The sequence below is a fragment of the Phyllostomus hastatus genome, unplaced genomic scaffold (genome assembly GCF_019186645.2).
Source record: "Phyllostomus hastatus isolate PE091 unplaced genomic scaffold, TTU_PhHast_1.1 phas_contig_30, whole genome shotgun sequence".
Lineage (NCBI taxonomy): Eukaryota > Metazoa > Chordata > Mammalia > Chiroptera > Phyllostomidae > Phyllostomus > Phyllostomus hastatus.
Window position 1 is genome coordinate 7,512,034 of NW_025333841.1, and position 13,381 is coordinate 7,525,414.

Consider the following 13,381-nt stretch of genomic DNA (forward strand, 5'->3'; position numbering starts at 1 on the left):
AGAAACCAGAGTTAATTTGTAAAAAACATAAATCAGATCTTGCCATTCACTTCCTTAAAATCCATCAGTATTTTCCTATTTCTTTTAGAATAACATCTAAACTCCTTATTGCTTCTGCCCACCTTTCTGATTTCCTATATCATCAATCTCTGCCTCATGCTTTATACCTTGGTCACTCTGGCCATCTCTTGATTATCCTCCCCCACTGTTCCCCATCTAAGCAAATGGAACCAGTGTCACAAATGTTCTGTTCATTTCTCTCCACCCCCACCATCTTAGTCCAGTCTCCCATCATCTCTCTTCTTGACCACAGTAGTAACCTCCCAGCTAGTCTCCTTGCTTTATCCATGCCTCCTCACAATTCATTCTCATCCTTCCCCTGGAGGGCTCTTTCTAAAACATGAATGTGTATACTATAAGCACTTCAAACTCAAAATTTTCAAAACTGAACTCAAACCTGACCCCAAACCTGCTTCTTTTTCTGAATTCTTCTTTTTTTCAGTGAATGGTCCACAGTTTTCAAATCCAAAATTGTAGGCTTGATGCTGCTAGTCTACCCTGTCCTCTACAACTCACAATTAGGCAACAAGTCCTCAAAGCAGACAATGCACAGTATAGCATAGCACTTAGAAAAAGACAGTCCTGAGTCTAAGTCTAGTCCCTTCTACCTACTTGCTATGTAATTTAGGGAAAGTAACTTCTCTGAGTCCAGATACTTATGCCTATAAAATTGAAAAAGTAATAATATGTATTTCTCAGAGCTTATATACATTTTCAAGGAAATAATTTTTGAAAACTATTTGCATCATGACTCCCATATAAAAAGATCAGTAAGACCTCTCTAATGGTTTTTCTTCTTAATATAGTTTGAATAAATAAGCTAAAAAAGCATTTAAAATCTGACAAAATTTAAAATTAATGTTTATTAAATGATATTATGGAATTAATTTTATTAGGTGTATAAAGTGAGGTTTTAGAGATTCTTATGGATATATTTATCATTTAAATGACTCATTTATATTGCCATGGGGCAAATAGATGATTCATATATGATGAAATATTGGCAATTGTTAAATTTAAATTATAGATATTATTTATACTATTTTCTATTTTTCTTTAGGTTTGAAAATTTTAATAAATATGAACCAAAAAAATAAAAACAAGATTAAAAATTTTATCTGTGAAATGCCCTGGCTGGTGTTGCTCAGTGGATTGAGCACCGGCCTGTGAACCAAAGGGTTGCTGGTTCCATTCCCAGTCAGGGCACATGCCTGGGTTGCAGGCCAGGTACCCACTTGGGGCATGTGAGAGGCAACCACACATTGATGTTTCTGTCCTTCTCTTTCTCCCTCCCTTTTCCTCTCTAAAAATAAATAATTACATAAATCTTAAAGTATACAACTTGATGTTTATATATATATATATATATATATATATATATATATATATATATATAAAAGATCACCACATTCAAATTAAATAACTTATCTATCACCTCTATATAGTTACAATTGTGTGTGTGTGTGTGTGTGTGTGTGTGTGTATTGGTGAGAAGATTTAATTTAAGATCTATCTTCCAGTAGATTTAAAGTATACCTTATCCCCACTCCCCACACACAAAGGTGAGGTAATGGGTATGTTAACTTGATTGTGGTAGCCATTTCACAGCGTATGCCTATATCAAAACATCACATTGTATACCTTAAATATATACATTTTTTATTTGTCAGTTATACTTGTCAATAAAGCTTGGGAAGTTTTTATAATAAAGAATCTGAATTACTTTAAAAAAAGAATCACTAGTGGTAATGAAAGGTATTGTTAATGAGCATATGGATGGAGTAGGGGCAAGATTTAAAAGTTAAGATGCATAGATGATAACTGCCCTAAGAAAAATTATATGATATGAGTACTATGATATCTTCAAGAAGCTTTTTTATTTCAAAAGAGGAAAAGACCTCATGTAGTTAGGTATTTCAAGAGAGAGATAAGGCTGGAGATAAACTTCAAAGAATCAGTAACATTTTACCAGTGGATGTTGAGAACATTCAAAGTAAAAGGAATAGCAGAGGCAAAGGAATAGAAGTGAGAACATGCAGGTAAAAGTGTTTAAGGCAAGGCAAAGATTGTGCTTAGGAAACAAGTTATGTATAGTGTATACGGAGACATCAGTCAGGGAAGGGAAGTCAGCATTACCCTCGACCTCCAGGTGATGATTTCTATCAGACACCATACTAAGCATGGCCATTATCTGGTTCAATCTCAGGTAACTTCCAGATTGAAAGGGAAGATGTTTATATAATTAGGCTCCATAGATTTCTTAAATTCTGTTCTACTTGGCAGAAAATTGATACTAATATTAATGTCAAGATTGAGAGATGTTATAACATAGTGATTTAAAACAGCCTTGGTTGATCTAGATTGCCTGGATTTGAATTGTAGCTACACCACTTACTAGCCTGTAATGTTAGAGACATTATTGTTATAGGTTGATTTGTGTCCCCTCTCCCAAATTTATATGCTTAAGTCCTAACCTTCAGTACTTTAGTGTATCACCTTATTTGGAGAGAGGATCTTTACAATCAAGTTAAAGTTACAGTGGGCACAATATAACTTGTGTCCTTATAAAAAGCAGGCATTTGGACAGACAGACATGCACAGAAAGAAGATGATATGAACAGATATAGCAAAAAAGATATACACTTAAAAGCCAGGGAGAGGGGCCTGGAACAGATTCTTCCCTGACAGCCATAAGATAGAGCCAACCCTGCCAAAACCTTAATCTCAGACTTCTAGACTGCAGAACTGTGAGACAATCAGTTTCTGCTACTGAAGCCACTCAGTTTGTGGTACTTTGTTATAGCAACCCTAACAAAGTAACACACCTAACCTTTCAGGCTTCAGCTCCCTCAATTATAAAATGAGTATAATAATAACTGTCTTATAGGATAGTTGTAAGAAATAAAACATAAAAACACATAAAGTGCTGAGAGCTATGTTCAAAATATAAGTAATCGTATGCTACTAATGTTATGATTTTTCTCTGTCAAACCATTTATCTTTCTATGTCCAAATAATTTCCTTGTGAATTTCTTTGTAAGTAAGGTTCAGATATTTGTTCTTTATTTCAAAAGAACTCCTCTTAGCTTATAATCATTGTCCCTTTTAAAGGTTGCTTCCTATGTACTTTTTTTACTTTGCTGTCCAATCAAACTGCTTCTCAATGCAAACATGCCTCTTTTGTTAATAATAATATATTCTTTCACTCATGTTGTCTGAACTCCTGTGACCCTATCAAATAGACTTCCCATAGATTCCTTATTCTAGTATGCCTTTGTAGGATGCACTCTCAAGAACATATCTGCTTTCTATTTCTACCTATAAATAATGAAATAATATCAACTGGTAGAGATGATTACTTACCTGTGAAAGAAAGTGTTATTTCTTTCTACTGCAATGCAGTGCAATAGAAATGTCACTCTGAGTCAGGTTATATTAAGTAGCTTTCTGTCACATGACAGTGTGAAATGACACATGCTGTGCTTCTGGATTAGACCTGGGGTCACAAATCTAAAGAAACACTTTTGTACAGAAGCAAGTACTAGTGGCTGTAAGTAACAAACCTACTATTCATTTTTTTTCCTTATGAGCTTTTAAAAAATTTCATTGGAGCAATAAGGGAATTGAAATTAATAATGTAATTTAACCATATCTCTTATGTGGTTAATGTTTTGAGTATCTTGGTACCTATCTCTGCATCATAGAGGGGGGAAGGCCTCTTTTAGTGAGAAATTAACATCTGGGAGTATAATCCTGTTTGCCACTTGACTAGCAGATGACCTGATGTGAATTCCCTTCTTTCTTTAGGCCACAGTTTATCCATGTACAAAATTGGATGATCTCAAAGTTTCACCAAGCTCTAAAATGCTATGATATGCTTAAGGTGTGTGGTAACACAATGTAGGACAATATAAGGACATACAGACCAGCTAGCTCTGTTTCTCCCCAGTGGCATTTTGGCTTTCTATTTGAAGTCTCTTTTACTTGTGTTTTAAATTCTGCTTTAGCTTCCCGTAAGGATTTACTGACAGCATCAGAATTAGAGAGCTAAATGCCTTATAGGTTCCAACAATTAAATAATGAATACAAATATATTACCAGAAAGTTCTTTCACAAGGTAAGTAACGTTCACATTCAATGAGAGGCTTTAGGCATGTACTGAGGTGAGGACAAAAGACAAATTACAAATAATTGATTGAGGTTTTCATGTGTGTGATGAGCAACTCCATTGTCAATTATATGTGAAATATAATCATCCTCCCTATTTTACAGTAGACAAAAGTTACCTTATGGATGTTATATGTAAATGGGGGTACTTGAAAATATTCATCTGTAATGAGACAGAATTTGACTGGCATGAATGAGAACAAAGGAGAACAAGAGATCCTTGATTCAGAACATCACATGGAGGAATTTCAGTGGGGAGGGGGAAGGGAGGAATGAGGGGAAAGGTACAGGGAAGAAGAAGCATAATTGGTAGGCATAAAATAGACAGGGAGAGGTCAAAATGGTATAGGCAACAGAACTCAAAGAACTTATGTGTACGACCCATGGACATGAACTGGGGGGGAGGATGCTGGAGGGTTGGGGGGTGCAGGGTGGAGAGGAGATAAGGGGGGGAATTGGGAAAACTGTAATAGCATAATCAATAAAATGTAATTAAAATAAAGTTCAAAGTAAAAAAAATGGCTCTGGGATAGGAGCATGAATACTCCTTCCTCTGCCCTACTGCCTTCACACACTCACCCTAATGTAACTGAGAAAATATGGTGGCAAAGATGTTACAAGTACAATGAAAAGCACTTTTAAGATATCTGACTTGGAATAAGTGTCTGAAAGAATTAAATTTAGACTAGAAAATTAATATTAAAATGGTAATAAAATCTATCCTAGGCTGGGCATACCAAAGAGTGTGGGATTTGGGAGACAAACTGACTGGCATATGTAGTGGGGAGGTGGTGTAAGGGCTAACTATGGCAAAAGTCATTAGAAAGGACCTGGTTTATTCTTTCTACTAGAAGCTGAGGAAAACAGTTCTGAAAAGCTAGTATTTTTAAATCCAACCATAACAAATTGTACTCTGATGCCATAGAGTGGTGAGTTACAAATGCATCCATTTATGTCATATTTGGGACACAGTACTGTCAACTTGCTCTGAATTATAGTTTGTTCTGTAAATGGCTGGAGGGGCACTAGGAGGAGTGGCATTCAAGAAAACCAAAGTGTGGGAGAGCCTCTAGGTTTCTGGCTGAAGAGGAAAACCCCTTTGATCTAAGGATTTCCAACCTGAGGACCAGGGACCTTGGAAGAAAAACTCATCATGCATTATGTGCAGAAAACATACATAATGTTTCTCACATACATATATGCCACCATTTTCCACTACTTTTCATTGTTAAGATAATTATTCATTTGGGATTCATAAAACAAAACTCCATCTTAAGATAAGTACACGTGTGACTCATAGTTATATTGAGGTGTTCTGTACTTTGTCAACCACCAGATAATGTGGAATTACTTAATATTTTTAAAAAGAGATTTTCATCCTAGAAGTGTTTAGGGTCTTTCCTTTAATGTCTTGGATGGTGGCAATGAACAAGTCTAACACAAAAATTTCTTGGTAAAGGTTTGCCTTAGTGCATTGGTTATAATATCCATAACAAATTCAGAAAATTTAGGGATACTGGTGGAGAGAGTTTACTAGAGAACCTGTTGTTTCTTTTTCTGGGGTGATGTTATGGTGTTCTTTAGAGCATCTGATATCTCTAGAGCCAGGCAGAGAAGGTGGAGAGTGAGATACAGGAGTTTTTTGCATTGCCATGGGCAGCAGACTAGAAGGGAAGAAGAGAAGAACAAGTATCAGAAAGTAGTTTCTCTTCTTTAGAGGGCATGAAGTGCACAAAAGAATTAGGTCCCATCAAGTCAACCACTTGGCATTCGTAGGGAGTGACTACCAGTCAGCTTGGGCTGCTATAATACAGTACTGTAGACTGGATGGCTTATGTTGTAAACAACAGGAATATATTTCTCCTAGTTCTGGTGGCTGAAAGTTCAAGATCAGAGTGCCAGCCCTGTAGGATTCTGGTGAGAGTCTGCTTCCTGGTTCATAGATGACTCTTCTCACTGTGTCCTCACATGGTGGAAGGGAAGAGAAAGCTTTTCTGTAGTCTATTTTATGAAGGCAGTAATCTCATTCAAGAAGAATCTACCCTCATGACCTAATCAATCCCCAAGGGTCCTACTTCCTCATACAATCACATTGGGAAATTAGATCTCAACATATGAATTTTGGAGTGACACAGATATTCAGTTCATTATAGTGACTTTACAGGATTCTGGCCTTTCTCTTGGAAAATTTTGCAAAATTCTCATGATTTCCAGAGGAAAGCCATTGTGCACATGCTGTTAAATAACCTCTCCCCAACACACACACATACATGCACAAACACATGGTGCTTTGGGTCTCAAGTAGGAGTGAGGTCACTTGAAATATGTTATATAAACATTCTACTTACTTTCACTCCCCTTAACCTCCACTCATCCTCTTTGTGATCAAATGAAGGGTTTCTTTGTTCAAGTTCCTCACTGAGTAGCAGTGGATCAAATGAGTACTGCTATAGTTAAATTTCAAAGTATTCACTGAAATGCGGTTGTGCGTGAGCCAGGAATGAAAGCATTATGTACACTGAGTACAATGCTGTCCAGTCCACTCATGGTGAAAGACCCCAGAAACTTCCTAATAATAAAAATGAATTTGTTACTGCTTCACATCAAAGGACTGGCATGTTATCAGAGTAATAAAAAGGAACAGTGATTTTAGTTTTGCAAATATTTATTTTTAAGAGTAAAAGGAAAGGTGGCTTCTATGGTAATATAACTCCGTCAATGTGCAGAGGACAGCAACTTCCAATAATCCAAAAATGATTTGAATGTTAAGGCAACAATATAACTTGGAGAACACATTTATTTAAAAGAAATAATGAAAGAGGGGAGCAAACCTTGCCTCCCAATCCACAGCAGATCAGACATTATAGAAAACACAAAGAAGAAAAAGAAAACTAGGTTGCAAGAAATTATTTTTGATACCTAAATGCTTCTGGAAAGTGAAGGACAGATTTTAACTACACAACCTGCCCAGGTTCTCCAACTGTTTGGTCACTTTTTGGCATTTTCACCACTCTCCACTATTATTAAATATTATTACTGCATTTGCCACAGATGTCTTGCTTTCAAAGATTTCATTTTAAAAGCTGAAGTACCCAAGTGTTTATTGTTTGTAATACAGTATATTCTAATGGTGCTCTGTAGTTGATGTTGCAGCCATCTTATACTCAATTTCTATTGTGAGTTATTATTTTAAAATGTGTAAAGTGGCTACAGAAAATTGCTTTATAAAGACACCTGAACAGCAAGTTCTCATATGAGCAAAGAAATTTTAAGATGCTGGAATGTGGCCTTGGCTGGTATAGTTCAGTGGGTTGAATGCAGGCCTGTGAACCAAAGGGTTGCTGGTTCAATTCCCTGTCAGAGCACATGCCTGGGCTGCAGGCAAGGCCCCTAGTAGGGGCATGTGAGAGGCAAGCACACATTGATGTTTCTCTCCCTCTCTTTCTCCCTCCCTTCACGTTTCTCTAAAAATACATAAATAATGTCTTTTTTTAAAAAAAGATGATGAAATGTGAAAAAAGATAATAAATAGCTTTGTTACTCTTCTGAGCTCTTAAAAGTTGAAAGTGACTTGTTGAGGTTTTGCTGGTGTTTTTTTTTCTTTTTTGTTTCTTTTACTTTGTGCAAGTAAAAGACAACTTATTAGGTCTCCATCTAGAGCACACTTCTTTCTAACTTCTTTGCCCTTATAAATCAGGCTATAAAGAGGTGAGAATCAGCTCCAGATTTGTTGCACCTTTCCTTCCTAGAGTCATGAATATTGCTATTTTCATTGGCTTTATAAGAAAATACAGTGCTGTTTGTAGTCATTAAAATGGCCATTATTTAAGGAAGGTCTCATTAATGTTCACTTTCTAAAATTCTGCCCTTGGGGCATTAAGTGGTGAAAAGAGCATGAGCTCTGGAGTGAAACAGCACAAGATTCAAATCCTGGCTCAGGATTCAGAGCCACAGTTTTCTCTGGCTTACAATAGGGACTACAAAGATTATAAAGGTAAAGTTAGATATGGCATACATATAACTTAACATAGGGTTAGGTGCCTGGTAGGGACATAATAAATAGTAGCCAAAGTGCTATGACAGTGGCCATGAATTCTTTTTGTTTTGTTTTCCTTTTTACTTGATCTATTTGGGTGACATTGGTTAACAAAATTACACAGGTTTCAGGTGCACAATTCCACAACACATCATTTGTACACTGTATTCAATGTTCACCACCCCAAGTCAAGTCTCCTTCCATAACTATTCATCCCCCCATATATTCCTCCACCTCCCTCCACACTCTCTCTTGACAATCACCACACTATTACCTGTGTCCATGAGTTTTTCATTTTGTAGTTTTTCCTCAATCCCTCCACCCCCACCCCTGATAGCTGTCAGCCTGCTCTCTATCCATGAGTCTGTCTCTATTTTGCTTGTTAGTTAATTTTGTTTATTAGATTCCACATATGAGTGAAATCATAAAAGGAACCCACTGATGGTGGGAATGCATATTGGTGCAGCCACTATGGAAAGTAGTATGGAGTTAACTCAAAACATTAAAAATGGAACTGCCTTATGACCCATGATCCCACTTTTGGGAATTTATCTCAAGAAACCCAAAACACTAATTCAAAAGAATACATACATGCACTCCTGTATTCATTCATTTCAGCATTATTTATAATTGCCAAGATTTAGAAGCAGCACAAGGGTCCATCAGTAGATGAGTGGATAAAAAATCAGTTTAGAGCCCTGGCTAGCTTGCTTACTTGGTTGCACATTGTCCCATACACCAAAAAGGTTGTGGGTCCTATCCCTGGTCAGGGCACATACCTAGGTTGTGGGTTTGATTCCTAGTCAGGGCAAGCACAAGAGGCAACCAATCAATGTTTCATTCTCACATTGATGTTTCTCTTCCTCTCTCTTTCTCTCTCTTCCCCTACCACTCTTCCTTTCTCTCTAAAATCAAGGAGCATGTCCTTGGGCGAAGATAAAAAAAGAAGCTGTGGTACATTTACACAATGGAATACTACTTGGTCATAAAAAGAAGGAAATCTTATCTCTTGCAACAGTATGGATGAACATGGAGAACATTATGCTAGCTGAAATAAGCCAGTCAGAGAAAGAAAAGTGGCCATGATGACTTTCCTTGGGAACAAAAATATAGAATCTCATCTGGGCCAAAGAGAATGGCAGTATGTGCAAATCCATATAAAGCAAGTCTTTTATTAATCTCATTCCACGAATGTTTGGGAAATACACACACATATACCTTCACAATTAGCCTTCCGTCTTTCTGAGTCCCAGTTTTCTTGAAAGCAGTAAAAGGGAAGGAAGATATAATAATTAATGGAAAAATAACTTGACTGATTGGCCAGTCCCCCGTGCTAATGCCAACTCAAAGTAAATTTATACAGTACCTAAAGGAAAGCTCCCCAAATAAGTATCAGTAGTGGCTTTAAGACAGTATGTGAATAAAAGCTCACAAAATAATGCTATAGAGAACCCCACTCACCTTTTAAATATTATTCCCATCCCTATCACCAGAAATCAGAAACTTTATAACTTGTTTGACCCAGGCTTAGGTGATACAGAGGATGAGGTTGCAGATAGCACTATTGTGCTGAAAGACCTCGGCACAGAAGAGCAAGCTAATGATGTTTCTGAGTTAATACAACCATTCTGGTCATCTTGTAGATGTGTGTTGATACATTTCACCACATATTCCTTGTACATACTTATATAATCTGTCCCTTTTAGCCAGCAACACTAAAATAATGGATTCTTGAGAGTGATGCCGGTTGGGGTGTTGCATTTGCAAGAAAAACACACTCCACTTCCTCAATATTGGCTGCTTTAGCGGAGGCTCTTAGAGCTGACAACACAACAGAGTACTTCATAAAGAAAGTCTCATGATAGCTGTTATTTATTATGCAAATTCTGTCTGCCATGGCAACATTGCATCCAGGAGTTTGCTTTATTTGCACTAGGACATGGCCTGCATATTCAAATGAATGCAGCCGTACATTATGCCTACACATTACAAAGATTTTGTTTTCCTTGACACTTACAGGAGAACAAACTGCAATTAATATAGCCTGTTTAAGCAGACAGCACCCAATTAGTTATCATCCATTTTCAGATTGGGATGCTAGACAAAAAACATGGAGCTGGTCTCCTTATTCAAAAGGAAAATACATCCAAACTATAGGTTTTCAAAGACACATTTAACTCACAATGGCAAGGATACTCACTTAGCCTTTAATGTGAAATGGAGTGTTAATTTTTCTCTGTCACCTCTTAATTGCTTCCTTATTATACTGTTCAAGCAGTTAATTGCTAGACTGAGTGAAAGAGTGTTTTCAGGGGAAAGGAAATGCCACAGCATGAAAGAAAAAAAATAGAAGCAGTTCACTAGCGTAATTGGGTCTGATATAACATTAGCTATGGTATTCCTTTTAATGGTATCTACAAAAATTAATAGGCAAAGCCAAATTGTTTGTGATTGGGAAAGCAGAAAAAGATTAAGTCAGTTGGCATGCCTACATGTGACTTTCATCACTGTCATTTACCAAGCAAGCAAGTGAGCTCTCCCATGCCATTCCTACTTGGCCCATATGTAAGTTGCCTTCCCCATGTGTGATGCAGATGGGACCATCTCCATAAACTAGCTATTCCTAGTGCAGAAACAGGTTCCAGGGAGTATTTGCTTGCTGTCTTCCCTGGGTTAATTATTCACAATATAACTGAGGGAGAAGAGCAGGCAGAAAGCAGTTGTGTCATGCCGCTCCTTGCTTTGAAGCTCCCCATACAATTCTATTTGTTCCTCAGAGAACTGACCCTTCCTTTCAGTACTATCAAAAATAAGAGTTGACATTGTCAGAGCTTGATTGTTTCTTCAGCAAAGAAATGGATACTCAGAAAAAAAGGCAAAAAATACAGACATTTATCTAAACTATAAAATATAAATCACCAGCTTTAAGGAGGATGTTTGCATGGCAGTGTTAGAGAATTCATAACAAGTATTATTTCTACATCCCCTAATTTTATTAGAACATGGAAATTATTACTGAAGAAAGATGGCAATGAAAATACCTGGTTTAACAGTGAAGTTAGAAGAGATATTTTTATTTGTATTGCATTTATTTATGATCAACATAAATCACTTTGTTGAATCTTAAATTTAACTTCCCAATGAAATATAGAAAAACTGTAAACCGTTTACTGAATTGTGTTCATTAGCATCTACTCAATGATTAATTTATTACTTCATTCTACCCTCTGTTTCAGTTTGTTTACTGTTTTCTGAAGTCTGCTGATTTTCCCATTTTCCCTCTGAAAAGACAAGGTTGAAAGATGGAGAAAGTGATGGGGGGATTCCTTCTATCAGTGAAACAATAATATGAAACTGTACCAATTACTCACCTCCAAAAATGTAAAGGAAGACAAAATTCAATCCTAAAGTAGACAGTGCTCAATCTTAAGGTAATGAACAATTAAGCAAGTAAATAAAATATTCAATATAAAACATCACAAAGAAAATCTTCTAGGCTTTGCATTGTTCTACACATGACTGCAGGGAAAATGCTCCAGAATAGTGGTTGTTGACTGAGAATACATACATGGGAATCAGGAGTCCATAAAAACACAAAATATTATATAAGAATTCTATATGTATGACAGTCACTGTATATTTTGCTCATAGAGGGTCCTTAGCTTTCATATTAATTTTATGCTGTGTAAAAAGTTACGACAAATTCCATGCCTTAAAACAGCACCCACTTTTATCTGATAGTTTCTGTTTGAAGTCTGCACATGGCTTACCAGGATCCACTGCAAGTCTGCCATCAAGGTATGAGCCGGGACTCTGTTCTTATCTCCAGGCTTTGGGGAAGGGTCTGCTTCCAAGTTAACTGTGGTTGTTGAAAGAATTCATTTTCTTGTTATTTTAGCAGTCATAGCAGCTTGCTTCATCAAAACAAAGGAGATCAAGACCCTAGACTCAATCTGAAAGTGTAACTGGAAAAGACATTGGCATTCGGACTGCCCGTTACTACCAAATCCAATAAGCAGTGACAGCAATTGAATCTTTTATGGGTGCTTTATTCAGATGGCCCATGATCTGAGAAGATGGCAGGTTCATACCCTAACAGACCATCTCATCTTTTCTTTCCAGGCCAGACCTTTTATAAGGTGGGGGTGGGTGGATAAACAAGGTGTGGTGAGGGCTTTGAAATTCGGGGGGATTAGATGAGTGAAGCTGCAGCATTCCTGTGCTGGGCAGTTAGCTGTTCCCAGGTGAGGGTGGTCATCTGCTCTCCCTGGAACAAAGGTCTGGATGTCCCCAGGCTGTAATCTATCAGTGCCCCAGGAGGCTGGCTGTTTTCCCAGGAGCCAGGATGGGCCTAATCTGTAGTTTCTGAAACAAAAGTTTAACATACACATTACTTGCTAGACTTAGAACTTTTTACCTTAAGCTAAGATTTTCCAAGTCTTGAGTCCTCTATTAAAAGCAAGAGGGAATCTAATACAAAGTAATATATTCACTGGGGTAACAGGTCATCAATTTTGACATATTGGTTATAAGCAAGCCAAATGTTTTGCACACACTCAAGAGGAAGGGAGTATATGAGACTGTGAGCACCAAGAGGCAGGCAAAATGGAGGCCACCTTAGCTTTTCAGGTTTTCAAATGGACCTAAGATGTTTTTAAAGTTATAAAGCACCAGTCTTGTCTACAGAGTACAAGTGTATTATTCACAAAACTTAATGTCTTGAAACAATAATAATCACTTCTTATGTTTCATGGTTTTTGTGGCTCAGGAATTTAGACAAAGCACAGTGTAGATGGCTTACACCTGATCCAGCATGTCTGAAGTCTCAGCTAGAAGACTCAATGACTAGGAGCTGGAATCTTCTGAAGGTTCATTCACTCACACATCCAGGGGTTTATGCTTGTTATTGGTTAGGGGTCTTGGTTTTTCTCCATTTGTGTTTCTCTGTATGGTCTCTTTATTGGAAAGTCTGGGCTTCCTCATAGAACAGTGACTGGGTTCTACACATGACTGTTTAAACAGAGAGGGGTGGGGGGAGAGAGAGAGAGAGAGAGAGAGAGAGAGAGAGAGAGAGAGAGAGAGAGAGAGAGAGAGAGAGAGAGAGAGAGAGAGAGAGAG